The 16,558-nt window shown below is 40.3% G+C and overlaps 1 protein-coding gene across 6 annotated transcripts in view; it reads right to left on the reverse strand.

The window, feature by feature from the left end:
- EYA2 (EYA transcriptional coactivator and phosphatase 2) overlaps nucleotides 1-16,558 on the reverse strand; it is a 105,476-nt gene that overhangs the window by 82,574 nt on the left and 6,344 nt on the right. The window lies entirely within an intron of this gene.

Genomic DNA, 16,558 nt, shown 5'->3' on the forward strand with positions numbered 1-16,558 from the left:
AATGCCAGAGATCATTCCCTCACCAGTGATAAGCTCTTTCAGTCTTGTGGTTTTGTATGAAACTTCTTGCAATCGCTAAGACCATTCTCATCTCTGCATTGGTCCCAAACAGTGCAGAGGTAGAGAGCTGCAGCAAGGATTTCTTCAATGAATTCCAGGTTATGTATACACACAAATAATATAGAGGGTCAGATTATGAATTCTTGCATACTTTCATATGCAAAAAGCCCAGAGTTTGCCTTGGAACAGAGACAAGCCTCACTGGGCAAACACTCTGCTTGGTCTGTTCTCCTCCCAGGATGCAAGTGCGCACCAGCAATTGCAAAACTGGGGAACATGTTTCCTTTTCTCAGCTGCTCACAATATTGCCCTTGGCACCCCAATGGCCCAAAATACATGAGTAGAGATTCCAAAAATAGCCTCAGAAACTTCAGTAATTTTTCACATTTCTTGCACAGCTATGCCCTATGCCGTACAATGCATCTGAAACCCATAATATGCCCCCCACAAGGTACCCTAGTCCTAGCATCCTCTTGACCAGAAAACACTAGCGATACCAAACTGCCCTCAGTTATGATTTGATTAATTTGATCAATGACATACACGATATGTTTTTCTTCTTCAAGCAATATTTGCAGTCAGCTTGTGGTTTCCTTGTGTTTATTCAAATTTACGCAGACTATCAGTTATTTTTACCTATGTGGAATAATCACAGATAGCTGAAAATATTTAAGATGTGAGATCTTCACTATGACCAGCCAAGAATCCTATGGCTGCTTTTTCTGTTCAGACAAGTCAGCCCTTGCTTAACAAAAAATATTTCAAAATTGGAATAGCAGGGATGTATAGGACAGTTTTGGAACTTTTCCTGAATCATATGGACTGGCAATAGCTACTAATTCCTATAAAAGTAGGCTACTGCAAGAATGGCGGAATGCCATTTGAGCTTGTTTTTCAGTTGCCACCTTCCCACAAGTGTGCTGTGTTTCTGAAGGCTGTGGTTAGCTCTCTCCCTAGTGCATTACACTCCAATATGGGCGTGCTGAGGCATACTTGGAGCTCTATCCAGTTTCATTGTATATAAAAATAAGGCATTAATTTTTAAGCATTAATAAGCATGCCATCTATCAGCGTGTGCATGCCCAAGGTTAGCCAGGGCGATTTTCCACTAGCAGTGCCTCCAAAGTCCGATGTTTGAACCATCTCGTACGCCACAAACACGGGGTCATTCTGGGCCTGCCCTGCATGCTTTCCTGGCACAGAAACAAGTCAACCTAGTCAGACTTTTACATGTAAACAAGTGATTTTTATATTGTTAAAAAAAAACTTGTCAATCCTATCACTATTCCTCTATCCATTCCTCATGCACATTTACTTCAGTGAAATATTTCAAAAAAATCCCATTCAGTAATGCCATGTATTTCTCTGCACTGTTACAAGCATGGCATCTTCTCTAAGGTTCTCCAGATTACAACATTGCACTGAGATCATCTCAAATCACCTCCAAGTTACTATTCCAAGCCTGCGAGAAGTATAAAACCTGAATTTAGAACATGAATACAAAGAGAAGTAACAGGCAGGAGGACACAAGATTTGGGAACTCAATAAGAAATCCAGCCCTTCCATTCATATCATAACTAAAAATGACAATCCAAAATTGAACTGCATATATACTGTCTAATAATTGTCGTGGCTTTCTTTTTACTTTAGCACAACTGATTAATGTGTATGCATTTACCACTAGGGCACTACCAGTCATAAAACAAGAGTTGTACATTTGACGGAACAGCAGTTTTAAACCTGCAGTTTGTTTTGTAAATCAGTGCAATTCTGGTTGCATTTAATAGGCAGGAGAAAGACAGAACTTTACATATACTTGTTTAAATGTATTTCTGTGCTCAGACAGGCCTCAGAGATTTGGTTGTTTCAACTCTACAGTACTGTCCACAAGCTGGTAAAGCCATTATTGCCACAGAAACCTCACAGGAGCAATAAAAACCCAACAACCCTAAAACCAAAACAACCTATCTTCATCTGCATGCATACAGCCTTACTGAAAAATACCTGTGCAATCAAGCTATAATCAGCTCTTAACACTAACAGCAGTCTATGAGGCCAGAGATCACCTGTGAGTTAGACCCTGCATTACGCTTTTAAAACTACTAAACATTTATTTTAACTCCAAATGGGCTCCACCTTGGTATTCTGCTTCCAGCCTGCAATGAATTGTAACTTCAGTCACAGAAGTAAGGCTCTAGGACCAACACTGCTGCACTCCTGGAAGCAAAAATGTTTGAGCAAAGGTGAGGAGGGCAGGCAAGGGCAAAGTCCAAAGTAATTTTAAGTGGTTCAACTAAGTAGGGAAGGCTAATGGGAATCCATTTTAATTTATTACAGTCATCCCTAGCGAATAAAAGGACAACGTTTTTCTTCAGCAGCTTGATTACAAAGCAGGAAATCCCTCTGTGTATATAAAAGACCTACGAACAGTATAGATCAAATGTCAAAAAAAGGTCTGTACTATATGTTGGATGCAGGAGAAAATATTAGAGTTGGGAACATTTTTAGGTATTCAATCATTCTCATTTTTAAATATTTCCAACATATATTCACTATATAGGAACAGACACATGTATATAATTCTGCTATTCCCATCTAAAAAGACACAAAGTAATGATGGTTTTGCAGCACACGTTTTTGGACGTTCTCTTTCCAAAAAAACCTAAGAAACATGCTCTTGAACATAGAAACATGTCATCTTTCCCCCTCTCCCCACAACATTTTGACTTGTGCTGGCAACATAAATTTATGCTGCTTCAAGTACTGGCTGCAATCTTTACTTTATAGACCCTAGGCAGCAGTAAACAAGCAAACAAAGCACAGCTCGAGGTGACAATACACTTCAGCAGCATAAACATCTTAAAGTAAGAATTGTGCCAGAAAAGCATTTTCTCCAATTGCTGACAGGCTTTTTGTTCAGTGTATCAATTTCTTTTTCCCTGAACAGGTGACAGTTCTGATAGATCCATAGGCCTGCGTATAACCAGTAACTCTATTTCATTGCACTGGTCTAAGATGGGATTGAAAAACATTCAAAACAGTGAAAGTTGCAGCTACTCGGCCCCAGATTCTTCTTTTTAAAATTTTTTTTTTTTAGTCAGAATCAGGATTTCTAGTCTTAGAAAGAGAGTGTTCAGCCATTAGGAATTATTGAGCTTTCCCAAAGCTGTATAATTCAGAGGTAAAAAGGAAGTACTTGGTTTACTTTGTAACAAAATAATGACCTGGTCATGGCAATTTGTATCTTGTGTCCATGCTGGTTTTCCACACATTTTTCCCTGGTCATGAGAAATAAATATTCTGAGGCAAGAAGCGCTTTAGTTACACCTACATACATACATACAGAGCGGGGCTGGGACCTCTACCTGCTGCTGGAATACAACAGCCACCAAATACTGTCTGAACCACAGAACACCTTTTTGTAAAGTCATTTCAGTAGTTTTGTCGACTCAAATTTTCAGGCACCTTGTCTTGGGTTGGCCTTTTGATGAGGAACATCAACCAGTCCTATAACTCTGGAAACCCTCAGGGTATAAATCCTAACAGCCCCCAGGGACTACTTAACAAGAGATGTTACACGATGTCTTAGCACATGCTTGCAATAGGACAAGGGCCTTTACAGAGGTCTGGGGACACGATCACATTACCAATAGCTCAGCTATAGGGCAGTAATGCTCCTTGTGAGCATTATTCACCTTTTCCAAAGTAAATGACAAAACACTTCTGCTGCTGGCACCTCTACTGAGTAACGCATACTTGCTTCATCAGACACTCACTACACTTTTCTATACAGCAGCAAAGTCGTATGCCACAGGCATAGTGTAATTTTTTTAAGATGTTGAGTTTTTAACTTTCAATCCATTTAACGTCAATAAAGAACTTTATGGCAGTTTAGACAGGTTGATAGCGACTCTTGGCCAAATCGTGCTCTAATGTTTGTGTTCTGTCTGCCCACAACACTTCCTGTCATTTCTACTGGCTACGATGTTCTTTTCTGCGGTTTTGCAGTGTCCCTCCCTGCTGTGGACTATACAACAACAGTTGGGTTTCATATCATATATGGCTGTTTCATGCTCAGGGGGAGCAAGGAGATGGAGTGAGAACAACAGGGGATGGGACCCAAAGCTAAATAAATCAATGTTTCTTTGATCCTGTGGGATCAGGATGCTGTAAAAACACATGGTCATTAGAACTGTGAATTTATTGGTAAAGGAGTTGGTTACTGGCACTGTATTTCAGCATGAACTTACATTATGGTACTAAGTACAAAGCATTCATTCTGTTTGCGGCTACAAGAATTAATCTCTACCATGTGCAGAGAGGCTGTGTGATAATTTAACTGAGATTCCCGTTGGTAGTCCAGGCAAGCACTCATCAGCTGCAGGGCTTTCAACAATACACAACAAGCAACAGCTCCAAAAGCAAATGATGTAACTAACATCCCTCCAAGCGCTACCAAGCAGGACTAGAGTGGTTTGCTCATTTCAGGGTTTTCATCCAAGTAGGTTGTCAAAAACCCGAAATTAAAAGGTGAGTTTCTCCCAAAACATTTCAAATGCTTAACTTTGGACAGGATTCAATAACTAATGGACTTTGAATGAAATTGTGTGTTTCTAATATCTTGCATTTGCCTCAATAGTAAGAAAAGGTCTGATCCTGATTATTAAAAATGAAAAAGTAATTTGAAATGTTTATGTGGATGGCAGCTTTATATGCAGCATAGAAATGCTCCAACTGCCTTTTCAATCCAGCTGGAACAAAGTTTTCATTTTTTCTTTTTTTCATGAAATTTCATTTATTATGAGTACTATGTCTTAGTGAGGCAGCTGTTGGCAGCAAGCTGTGAAATTAAAGTTGAGCTGGTTAGTACTAAAAGCCAAGATATAATACACTTTTGTCAGAGAGTTTTTCTTGTATATATGTAACCTATATTCAGTAATTAAAATAGCTAGTCAGTCAATCCTACCAACCCTACTTGAAGGGAGAGTTAATGCTACTTTAAAATGCAATTTCCAAATTGTACAAATTGCAACCAAAAAACTGGGATTGCTATAGCTCCTTTCAGTGAGGTCTTTAAGTAGCCAATGCACCAATGACTTCAGAAACCCAGAAATTTAGGATTCCTGATTTTCATCACTGTCCTACTAATATGACGTTAGATTTTGGGCAAGTCACTTCTGACAAGATCCCAAATAGGAATGAAATCAGTGTGTTACTATTATCCACTAAGGATGTCACACACAGCCTGTGCATGGAGGAAATCATCCTGGGCTTCCTATGACTGTGGCAAGCACTCTTATCATTCAATACACAACCATGATTTTCTTCCAGCTTCTCTGGCTGTCTTAAAAGAAAGCTGCAGTAAACTTCACAACTTGCTCTGAACCTCCTCTGGAATGTGCTTAAGATGCACATTTCAAAAATACCTACCCAAAAATGCCCTTGGGAACCAGGTGAAGGCGCAAGACAGGACTTGGCACATGCTGTTCGAAGTCCAAGCCAGGTAAGGGTTGGAATTTTATGTATTAAATGCACAAATAAAAGAGGGAACATGAAAAAGTGCTTGAACTAAAGCATCAGGCTGATTAATCCTGAACAACTAAATTGACTAGACCTTGCAAATTAAATTCTTTCCCAAATTGTTCTCTGGCAGTTCAGTTATCAAGGGCAATAGCAAAACTGTATCATCATCTATCTCAGGATTTGATTATCTTCAAATGATTGTAAAAATTCAAAGACCTTACTGCTGACCAAAGATGCAACCCTGTCCTCTCCCCAGCCCAGCCACAAGCTCCTGCAGACTCCTGCAGTGACACAAGTCTGTTTACAGCCAGACCAACAAAATGATTTTTTTCTGGTTTTCTTCTCGGCTGGATCAGCGAGTTGATCCAGTTTGTAGCATGTCTGATAGCACCAACACAGAGGAGGAGACAGGAACATGCAGCCAGCTGAGGAGGCCACTTCTTTTGATGTCAACACAACTCTCACTCAGCTTAATGCAATCTTGAAACCATACCTGCAACCTATCATCACAACTGCTGTAAGGAGGGTCCTGCTGATCGCAGGGTGAATGTAGTTCTAATGCCAAGTAAGACAGTCTGCCCAAATTACTCCACTTCTTAGGTGACAGCTACCTGTACTTCCCTGTAAACACAGGATTACAATTAAATACTCCAATACAGCTGAAGTTGGCACCACTTTTACTATTTTAATGTTAACTGACAAACAGATTAATTTAATGTGGCTTTGAGGACTATGCCCACCCCACCTAATCCATAAACTACACTCATGTGCAGACTTTGAGTCTGCAATTCTTACTTCTACTTTAGGTATTTGCAGCACTGTCCTATTTGCAGCGGTATCAAACTACTTTGGGGGTTTACTTCATGTCTTGCATACACCTTGGCAGCCATCTACTGCAGTTAAAAACAGAGCCAGAATGCTCTACCAGATAACTAGAAAATTAAATAGCATTTAGGAATTGGTGGGAGATTGCTCACTGGTCTTTAGTATCAGTGAATATAGTGGCTGGCTACAGGGTACTTGTAAGCATTTTTAAGCACAGGAAAGCTTGGCAGGTTCTTTCCTCCATGCAATTCTTTTTCTGAAAAGCTTTTTAAGGGATAAGCGTAGGGTTTTACTCTTCTGAGATTATACTCATTGTTAAAGACAACTGGATGGTATCTCTTTTGTACAAACAAAAAAAATAAAATAAAATCTGACTTGTCGGTATCTAGAGAGTCAAAATCCTCAGATCAAAAATGCACTTAGTATGTCCATGAAAGATGAGAGCTGGTGGCCACCAGTCCACAAGCATTGCCTTGAAATGCAAACTCACAGATTCACAGCAGTATAAAAATACAAGGCTGACAAGAAATTGGAACGACAATTTAAAAAATGTATGAATCATGCATACAACTAATTAAACATGAAAATTACCTTGACAGTCACTTACCTTCACCATTGTAAGTTAACATTCAGCAGAGCAAATTTGAACAGTGTATTTTGGACATTTACAATCTGGGAGAAATATTTCTTTTAAACTCATGTCAGGATAACACAGCTTCCTTTTCAAGGACTGACTATTTATTTCAGGCCTTCCTACCTGAAGTGAAAAATGCTTAAGACTGAACACAAGCCATAGCTGACAGCATTTAAATGAGCCTGGAAATCTTCAAATTTACAGTGTCAGGAACTGCTGCGTAACTTCTAGGCTAAGAGTTCACGGCAAAGCATACCTATATTCAGTCAACTCGCAAGTTAAAGTAGTCAGATTTTGGCAACCAAACAGTGAGTTCCCTTTTGCATAAGTAATACTCCAACTTCTAAGCACTTCACCATTCACTGTCAGGGGACCATCTGAAAAAATGCCTCCACAAGTCACATCCCAGGTATTTCTTCTTTACTAACATTTGATTTGTGGATTACAATCCAAACTGCACTTCCAAAGGTCACAAGGGTGTATCAACCATTTGAGGCACTACAAAAAAACCCATGACACAACTCAGGGCTTGATTTTCAGTGACTCTGAAAAAAGCCCAGCATGCACTACTCTTTAAGAGTAAATGCCAAGAATAATTACAGAATTTTAAGTTTCAGTGACCACAAGATAGCAGGTTCCATACGACTACTTCTGGTAGTGGTATCTGCATCAACACAGAGAGCACCCACTTGAGGAAGGAGAGAGAGCATGTGTTGGCACAACAAAACCCTTTCATTAAAGAGACATCTAGGCCATTAATAGTATGTCTGCTGGGGGAGGCTGCACCTCGCTAGATTGGGTTTCAAACCAAGTTCTGCATGAGGTGTTGAGCAAAAGAGAATTGACTGCAAGCAGGACAACACAGGCCTGGTGGGTTTTGTTTACCATATAGTTAAAGGACCACTGAATGATTAATGAAAGACTGACAGTTTCTTTGCAGAGTGGCAGACAATACTTTGGGGCAAGTCTTTGGCTTGTCAGGTTAAGCATAAAAATGGTTACATAGAGCTCTCTCCTGAGCTGACTGCCATTCAGATGACTTTTCTAACTTGCTTCCCAGGATAAAAGCATAGATGTAAGGCTCTCTTGAGAAGAAGGAAGAAGTCCAACAAAATGTTAGTTTGCCAGCAGAACATCTGGCACATTAGTATCTGCAATAACACTAGCACCATGTAGTCATCTTCACTTAAGACCTTGTTAGCAGCTACAGGCAAATCTTTGGCAAGATTCCTCTCAAAGTAAACCTACTTCCACGGAGAACAGCAGTATCCTTTGCTCTCCTCGGAAAAAGTCTCCCCTGCACACTCCAAGCTCTTCCTAGGCAGAGATGCCATCACCATCAGGAATGGCAAGTGGCTCGTATGGAACAGAACACAGATTTTCCTTTGTAGCATAAATCAGGTAGAAGAACGATGCCATACAAGCTTCAGGTTAATGGCTTGAAAAGCCCTGAAGCCCAAAATCTGAAGGAAATTTTGAATGTTATTTAAGCCCTGGATACATTATTAAAATCAGAGGATGGCCATCATTTGATGGCAAGACCATCTCACCTGTTCCTACACTCTTGATATGAATATTAATAGAACACACACAAAAAACTCAAACGTATAAAAAGACTTGGCCTCTGGAGAGACGGAGAGGAGGACAGGTCCCCTACAGTAGCCTTTCCCATCTTCAGAGCAGTTACAAAATTACAAGCAACTTAAAACCAAAAAAACTCTCAAGAAAACAGATCTAGCAAATATAAGATCCTGAACATGGAAAAACCATGCCCCTACTTCAGGTGGTCATTTAAAAGACTACACATTTCAACAGCCAGCATGTTACTATACAAGTGCTATTAGAGTATTTTTGAAAAAATTCAGTCCTTAAACATCAGTAAAGCACAAGTTCAATTTTCTGTGCAGATCACTTGTGCCCACAAGATGCCCAAATAGCCTTTTGGCATCAACTCAGAGACTTTTGAAAAGGTGCATCTTATTTTAGCTTTCAGTGACCAAGGACCACTCCTTATTAACAGACTTGTCTCTTACCTCAGGTGGGACGCAGGATAAGCAAGGCTGACCTTCTGTGTCACCATTCCCCATCCTTCCCTGTTGTAAAATGCTCTAAAACCGGCAGCGATTCCCACAGGATGGGACGTGGAATCGCTCCAGACCACAGTCCGATATGAATTGACAAAGTGCTGATTTTGTCATACTGGATCAAGCGTCTGTACCCCGGCGCTGGCAGGGGGGAGCTGCGGGGGCCCCTGTGAGGAGAGGTGAGGGGCTGCCCTGCGCCGCTTCCAGCCGGCTCCACAACAGACCCGCAGCAGGACCCGGCTGAGCCCATCGGAGAAGCCAGCGGCGCCTCTGTGAAAGGGCAAAATTCAGCATGGCGGAAGGGACAAACGTGAGAGAAACAGCCCTGTAAGGCCTGCACCAAGGCCTGAGAGAAAGGCGGGAAGGAGGTGCTCCAGGTGCCAGAGCAGATCCTCCTGCAACTCCTGGAGAGACCAGGCTGGAGCCAGTTCTCCTGACAGAAACTGCAGCCCACAGAGAGCTCACACTGGAGTAGGGGAGAAGTGTGAGGAGAAGGAAGGAGAGGTAGAGAGGAAATGTTACACACTGACTGCAGTCCCCCACTCCCCACCCGCCACACCGCTCTGGACAAGGTAGAAGAACCGGGAATGAAGAAGCGAAGGTGAGCCTGGGAAAGGGGGTGGGCAGAGTTGTTTTAGTTCTTGCCTTTGTTTCTCACCATCCAATGCTATTTTAAATGGCAATAAATTAATTTTCTCCAATTTGAGTCTGTTTTGCCTGTGATGGTAACTGGTAAGCAATCTCCCTGTCTCATCTTGACCCATGAGCTTTTTCATCTTATTTTCTCCTTCCCACCTGTTGAGGATGGGGAGTGGGAGACAAGCTGGCCACCAGCCAAGGTCAACCCACCACACACACAAAAAAATTTCTCATTCACCCCAGTGCTCTAACTGAAGAATACACTAAAACTGAAAGAAACATAGCAAAACCAATAAGTTTCCTTTCCAATAATCTGCTTCTGATAGAACATAAGATCTTCCTTTTCTCCAACTAACCGTAGAATGGTCAAGATTAAATCTTTCTCTCCAGCAAGAAACAGAACTGTGTTAACGTGGCCTGGAGTCTGCAGGACATGCCAGGGCTTCCCCTGCTGCATAAACACTTTTAAAATGAAGTTGTTGCACATGTTGTTTCTAACACGTACGTTTCTTTGGTGCAGTACTAACTACTTCTTCCCAAATCTCTAACATCACTGCAGTCCTAACACTGAATATTACTGTCAGATATCTACAGCTAACACAATTCCTGAATGACTTTTTGGGTTGTTCTAAAAAGTAGGGGAAGAGCAAACCAGAAATCCCTCAAGAAGCTAGATTGCTGCTGCTGCTGCAGGGCCACGGGACAGCGATACCTGCTCCATCCGAGAGCATCCACTCCTGCAGCGGAAGCCGGACCAGCTGCTGCAATTCTTGCACTAGTAAAGTGCACAACAGAGGCTGCTTGCAGATATTGTGCTGCCACAGGCTGACACTTTGCTGCCATTGCCCGTCACCTACTTCACATTTCTAAAGTTGGTTATAAGCAGATGCCTCCTATCCAATATTCATGTTTTACTGTGCCTACTCACATACGACATGAGTGCAGGATCAGTTTCTTACGGGAGGGAGACCGAAATCCTCACTCCACTCTCTCCTGGTATTGCGATGGCTCATGCTCCCCCTCCTTATACTGAGCTGTTGTGAAACCGCAGTACTGGAAGGACAGGAGCAGAGTCAAAGTTTTGTTACTGCAGCAAAAGGCAAAGTGATGACACTACACAAGCATCTGGACGCTGGGATAGCTCTCTGCTGGGAAAAATGACTTGTCAAGATATTGATGTGGCAGAGACACCGTAATCTTTGTTGGCAGGTTTGAGCTGTCAGTAGCTGCAGATATTCTCTAGCAGCATTTTCAACTGAACCATAAGTCTTGGACCCAATTCACTTAACATTGTGATAAGGTACAAAAGCCATCAGTAAGCAGAGGGTGACTTTTTTTTAACAATACAGTTTCTCCTCAAACAATTACCAGGATGCAGTACGTGCAGTTTGGAGGAGAACTGAGCGTCAGCCTGGGTATTACTGCATGTCAGAGCTCCTCCTCTGGAGTCGTATCGAGTGACTTTCCTCCTCGAACATGTCCTAATGAATTCCACTGAAGCCTGCAGGTAAAATCCTTCCCCAACCATTTTGCCCTGATTGATAGCTTCAGAGCCTTCCTTCACACCACTTCGGCTGCTTTCCAGACCTTTATTTTTCTCCTTTTTTAAGTGTCTGCAACAGGAAGTTACACTCAGTTTTTTCACTGTACGTTTCTCTTAAAACTGACATCTTTGCATTGTAATGAAGGAACCCTTGGGTATTAGTGACAAATTAGTCACCAGCTAAAGAATATTTTCTTTTCATTTCTATACCAGGTGGAAGATATTAAAATCTCTAGAGGAATTTCCCCTACTCTGCTACAATAAATCATCACACAATTTTCTTTTAAAGTGACTTAATTTTACTACCTTTAAACTTCACCAGAAATGAAGAATCCCACAACTGTGTTAATGTAAGATTAAAATAGTCTTGTGAACTTGATTAGGGAGACATTATCATAAAGAACATGTATTTAATTTTACTTTGAAAATTAATGTAATTTTACTTTTACTTTTTAAATGTTATTTTTTAAATAAGGAATTATTCCGTTCTGAGACCAAAAAAACCCATGTACCTACCATAAAGTATCACCTTCAAAAAGTTAGCAAAAAAATCTTTTCCCTTCTTTGTTTAATTATCTGACTTAATAGGGAACAGTATTTTAAAAATCTACAGAAGATACCACACAGTCTGGAAGAAAAGGTGAAGTCTTGCACTGACTATTCTTTGTTGAAGAACTTGTAAAGTAGCAGCCAAAGTAGAACAAAAAAAAAAAAACCAAAACGCTTAGGTAGTTTGCAAAGGCACAGGTCATTGAAATACAGCAAAACATTCCATGAAGGCAGAGCTTTGCCTTCATTTTTTTTTTCCTTCTATTAAGTGGTCAGTAATATTTTAGTAGTAATTCATTATTAAAAAGTTGATACTCAAAATGTTAACTTCACAACTCTGTAGACTGCACATCTTTTCAGTGGGGTTTTCTACTAAGACAGGTAAACTTCTATAGTTTATAATTAATACTAAATACTACACAAGTGGCTTACGGCTTCTGATTAAATGGCTTCACATACAATTATGTGCTCTTAATCACCAATTAAGTCAATTTTCCATGTTATAATAGGTCAATTAAGTAACCGAGGCAGTGAAAGAGTTCATTTTACAACTGAAAGTAACACCAGGACCAAGACAGAAATTTAAGAGTCCTGCCCCACCATCAAAGGGAGGGCAGGAGGGTGCCCATCAATAAATACAGTACATGAAGTCTACATGCAATTGTTTCTTCCTCTATTTGCCAAGGAAAAAATGAGCAGCGGAAGATCAATTAAAAAGCAGAAATGTAAAACCAAAGCATTAAACACTACTAGATATTTAAGATCCCACAGTGCTTCTTGCAAGCACAGTGCATCACTCCCCCGCTTCTCCCGGGGGAGTTCCAGCTCCAATAATTACTTTCTGTCTGCTCACAAAGTTCAAGTTCAAAACAATATTCATTTTCCACTTCCTGTCCTAAACCAGGGCACAATGCTTCTGTGCATCGTTAAGCAATGATCCCACTCCACCACAGATACAGTTAAACCGCTGTTTGATTGAATAATCCTGATTTGTGGCAGGGGGGACTGGGGAAGGAGAAGCCCTGGGCTTTAAGAAGGAAAGAGCCAGGCTCCCAGTATCAATGCATCTGACTTCTAGCAGCAGCATCCTTTATTACTTTCAATTCCAAATCAAGCATTTGTCTCCACCCCCTCCTACTACTTTGCAGGGGGGCACAAGTGGTGTTTCAAAAATAATCTGGCCCAGAAGTTTTGCTGGATCTCAAATATTTTACAGAAGACTCAGTTTGCTTCTCTAGTCCCCCTCCCCATCCATGTGTCTTCCCCAAATTATATTCATCTGCTGCAGTGAAGAGGAAAGATGGTTGCCAAACAAACAAAATTAAATCATATGTAATAGGCAGAATATGCCTTCTTTGAAACCACAATTTAAAATTTTCAGGTGCAGAGATACTGAAGAGGGCAAAGTCATTTTAAGGAGAGGCAGCAAAGGTCTGTCAAAATTTTCAAACAGAAGATATCTTACATTGCCTTGTACAGGGTTATACACATTTACAGCATTGCTGAACGATTACATATTTTAGGTCAGAGACCTAAGCTTGCTTCTTATTCAGAGAGAATTGAATTTTATTAAAAACAAGATTCCTCTAAGGTAGGTATTTACACAACAGGCTACCAAGGCTTCACAGAATTAGGATCTTGATGATTTTATTTCAATAAATAAAAAGAAAATTGGTGCCTGCCTTATTTTCCTGCTACGCACCTAACTCCGCCAACACACTTAAAGAGTATTAGGTCAGGGGAGACATTATACCAAGTACTAAGTCATATCACTGCAAAGGTCTTTAGGTGCAGAAGGCTAGAACCACTGTTACCGTAGGGGCTGTGGTACCTCCCTCTCAGGGACCTGTACTGGCTTCTCACCCGACTCGGATTTCTTAGCTTTTGCTAACTGCTGCTGAAAACCTTTGCCGAGTTGCAAATAAGGCCTATGAGCGTGGATAGCGCAGAAAGATGGCGATTCCTGCTCCCATATTGCAAGGCTCAGGCACTGAAGAAGTCAATTGGACTTGCACTGACAGCAGTTACGATGCGATTTTTTTTATTATTATTTTTTTAAACACACTTGTGCAACAAGCACAGAAGATTTAAAACTGCTCCCTCTCAACAAGGGGCCAACCCTTATTCGAGTGAAATGATTGGGAGCTGCAGTGGCAGCAGGACTGGATCTAATACATTTACCCTTAGTTAAACACAAGGGAGGAGAAAATGTATTTATTTTGCTACAAGCATTAAGGCTGACTTACTCCTAACTCTGTATCTCAGTGGAGTAGATCAACATAGCACTTACCAAGCATAAGCTAGCAAAAAACATGCCTATTAAAAAAAGGGAAAATTTAGACACAGCCAATATAACATTCAAATGTTTTACTTACAAAAGTGTCATGTTTCACAAAAATGATGCTTTTTAGTTTGTCAAAGAGTGGAAAAACAATCTCTTTTTCAAATAAAAAGTATTGCTCAATTCTAAACAAGATTTTGAGCTGTTTCAGCCACAGAAATGGGAAAAAATAATAAATTTGCATAGTTTACAAAACTGAAGTACACATTGTCAACAGTTACTGAAAGTAAAGTATTTTGTAAATACATGTTGACTTGACTTGCAATCAAAGAATTGTCAGATAGTTACAATTAAACTCTAAAGATGGTAATTTAGCAGAGGAGCGGTTGCAAGGAGAATCAAAACTGGTGATACAGATCTATACTCAAAACTGATCAAAGTTATTTCAAAGTAGCTGTAGAACAATTACACAGCAAAAAGCTGAATCAAATGTGTCATCAAAAGACACAATTCGCAATAGATGCAAAACTTGCCTTTAAGACAGCTGATGAGCCTCTCTGCATGGTGCGCAGACTAAGTTGTAAATAACTGGGGCCCCCAGATTGCTTTGCTTACTCAACCTATTTAAAAAAAACAAAAAAATACTCAGATGCCTGCCCCACTTTCCCCTCACTGTTTCTTGTGGGTGCCTGAGTAATCCTAGAGGCATTTCCAGTTTTTAAGGCATTTGCTGAGTTTAAGAAATTTTCCCCACGTCCCCTTGTCTTTGTTTGGAAGTACCAGGCTTTCCTACTCCGGTTGAGTTTCCCTGTGAAGTCTGCCCTTTCCAGCCTGGAGAGAAGCGTCAGCTCTCTGTGGGTTAACTAGTTACTATCTGGGCTGACTAGCATTAAATCGTTCTTTTTATTTAGGATTTTTATTTATTTATTTAGCTGGGCTGTTTTCCTTCTCAAAAGCAGAGATGGCAAGTGAGAATTTCTGCACCATGAGACTGAATGCCTAGAGTTAGGCACCAAATACCATAAAATTACCAATCTCCTTAAACCTTTCTCCACATCTAAGAAGCGGCAAGTAAATCTGGACCTTCTTTAGTTACTGCAACCAAGAAAATTAGGAGCCCACTGCCAGGAACAGGCAGCAGAGAGAAGCCCTGTGTGCAAAGTGACTTGGCTCTGGCCAGGCTTGCAGTCTGTAGCACTGGTTTATTTAAAAACATTCCCAAAGAAGTCTATTATTGTTGAAATAATTCAAGACTTCCATTTCCCTGAATTATTAAGTGGTGTTCCAGCAAAGGCAAGTTCAGGTTCTACGGTGCATCAATTTCCTCTCCAAAAAGCAGAGGGGAGATGAATGACACCGGCATTTCATGCAGCACTCACGCAAAGACACGGACGTGAAGAAATCTCAGGTTTGTAACCAAATACTTTAAACCTTCATTTCCTTAAGAGGAAACCAGCTGGGAATATGTTAGAAATGGGCTATCATCAAGGAAGTTTCTAACATCTGAAAAACAAACTTCAATCAATTTCTACCAGTCTCTGTCCATCAATAACAAACCCTTCACCTGCTTTTCAAATTGGTAAGGCCCAAATCATATCCAGGCTCTCCCGGCCTCAATCCCATTTTCACTCTTTGTATTCAAACCTGGCAGCAACAACAAAAAAACCCCAGCAGTCTTTCAAACAACAAAATCCCACACCCCAACGAAACACACACTCTGCTTCTACAAAAAAATGTCAGTCAACAAATAGGCACAAATTTCACAATGGCTGAGGTCATTCCCTTTAAGTCATTAGGGTTTGTGGGCGAGTTTTCCTGGTGGTTTTAACATTGGTTTCTGTGATTGCAGTTATGCTTATTTATGCATTTAAGGCGTATGATCTAATACACTTAGGTTTAACTACTTCATTCTTTTGACATTCTTTCCAAATTATAAAAAGGATTCTTGGTGTTTTCACTGCCTTGGTAAAGAAACAAAATTGCTGTCCACATAATTTCTTAAAAATACAGAACAGAGTAAGTACTTGTTGAAAATAACTCAAAGAAAAAAAACCCTACACCAGACATTCCCCCCCCAACATAACACTTATTTTTGTTCTCTCTCTACCCTTCTGAGGGAACCTACCATTTTTTAGAAATAGCTGTTTTGCTGGCTTTTTAAAAACAATATCCAGGCCCTCAGTGTACTTCAGTTACAACTTATAATCAACACAGAAGTTCAGTTTATTTTTTTTAAATCCCTTCTATTTTTACTGTTATGCTTTCAAAAAACTGCACATTTGCGGTATGCTTCATTCACATTGCATCTTCCACAGACACTTTTATCTCTACAATAATGCTCATTTTATTCAATGCCTTTTGGTTATTATCTACCAGGGGTCTTTGCTCAATAAAAATCATAGAAGTCAATTTTCTATTTT

Source organism: Aquila chrysaetos, chromosome 3 (genome assembly GCF_900496995.4).
Source record: "Aquila chrysaetos chrysaetos chromosome 3, bAquChr1.4, whole genome shotgun sequence".
NCBI lineage: Eukaryota > Metazoa > Chordata > Aves > Accipitriformes > Accipitridae > Aquila > Aquila chrysaetos.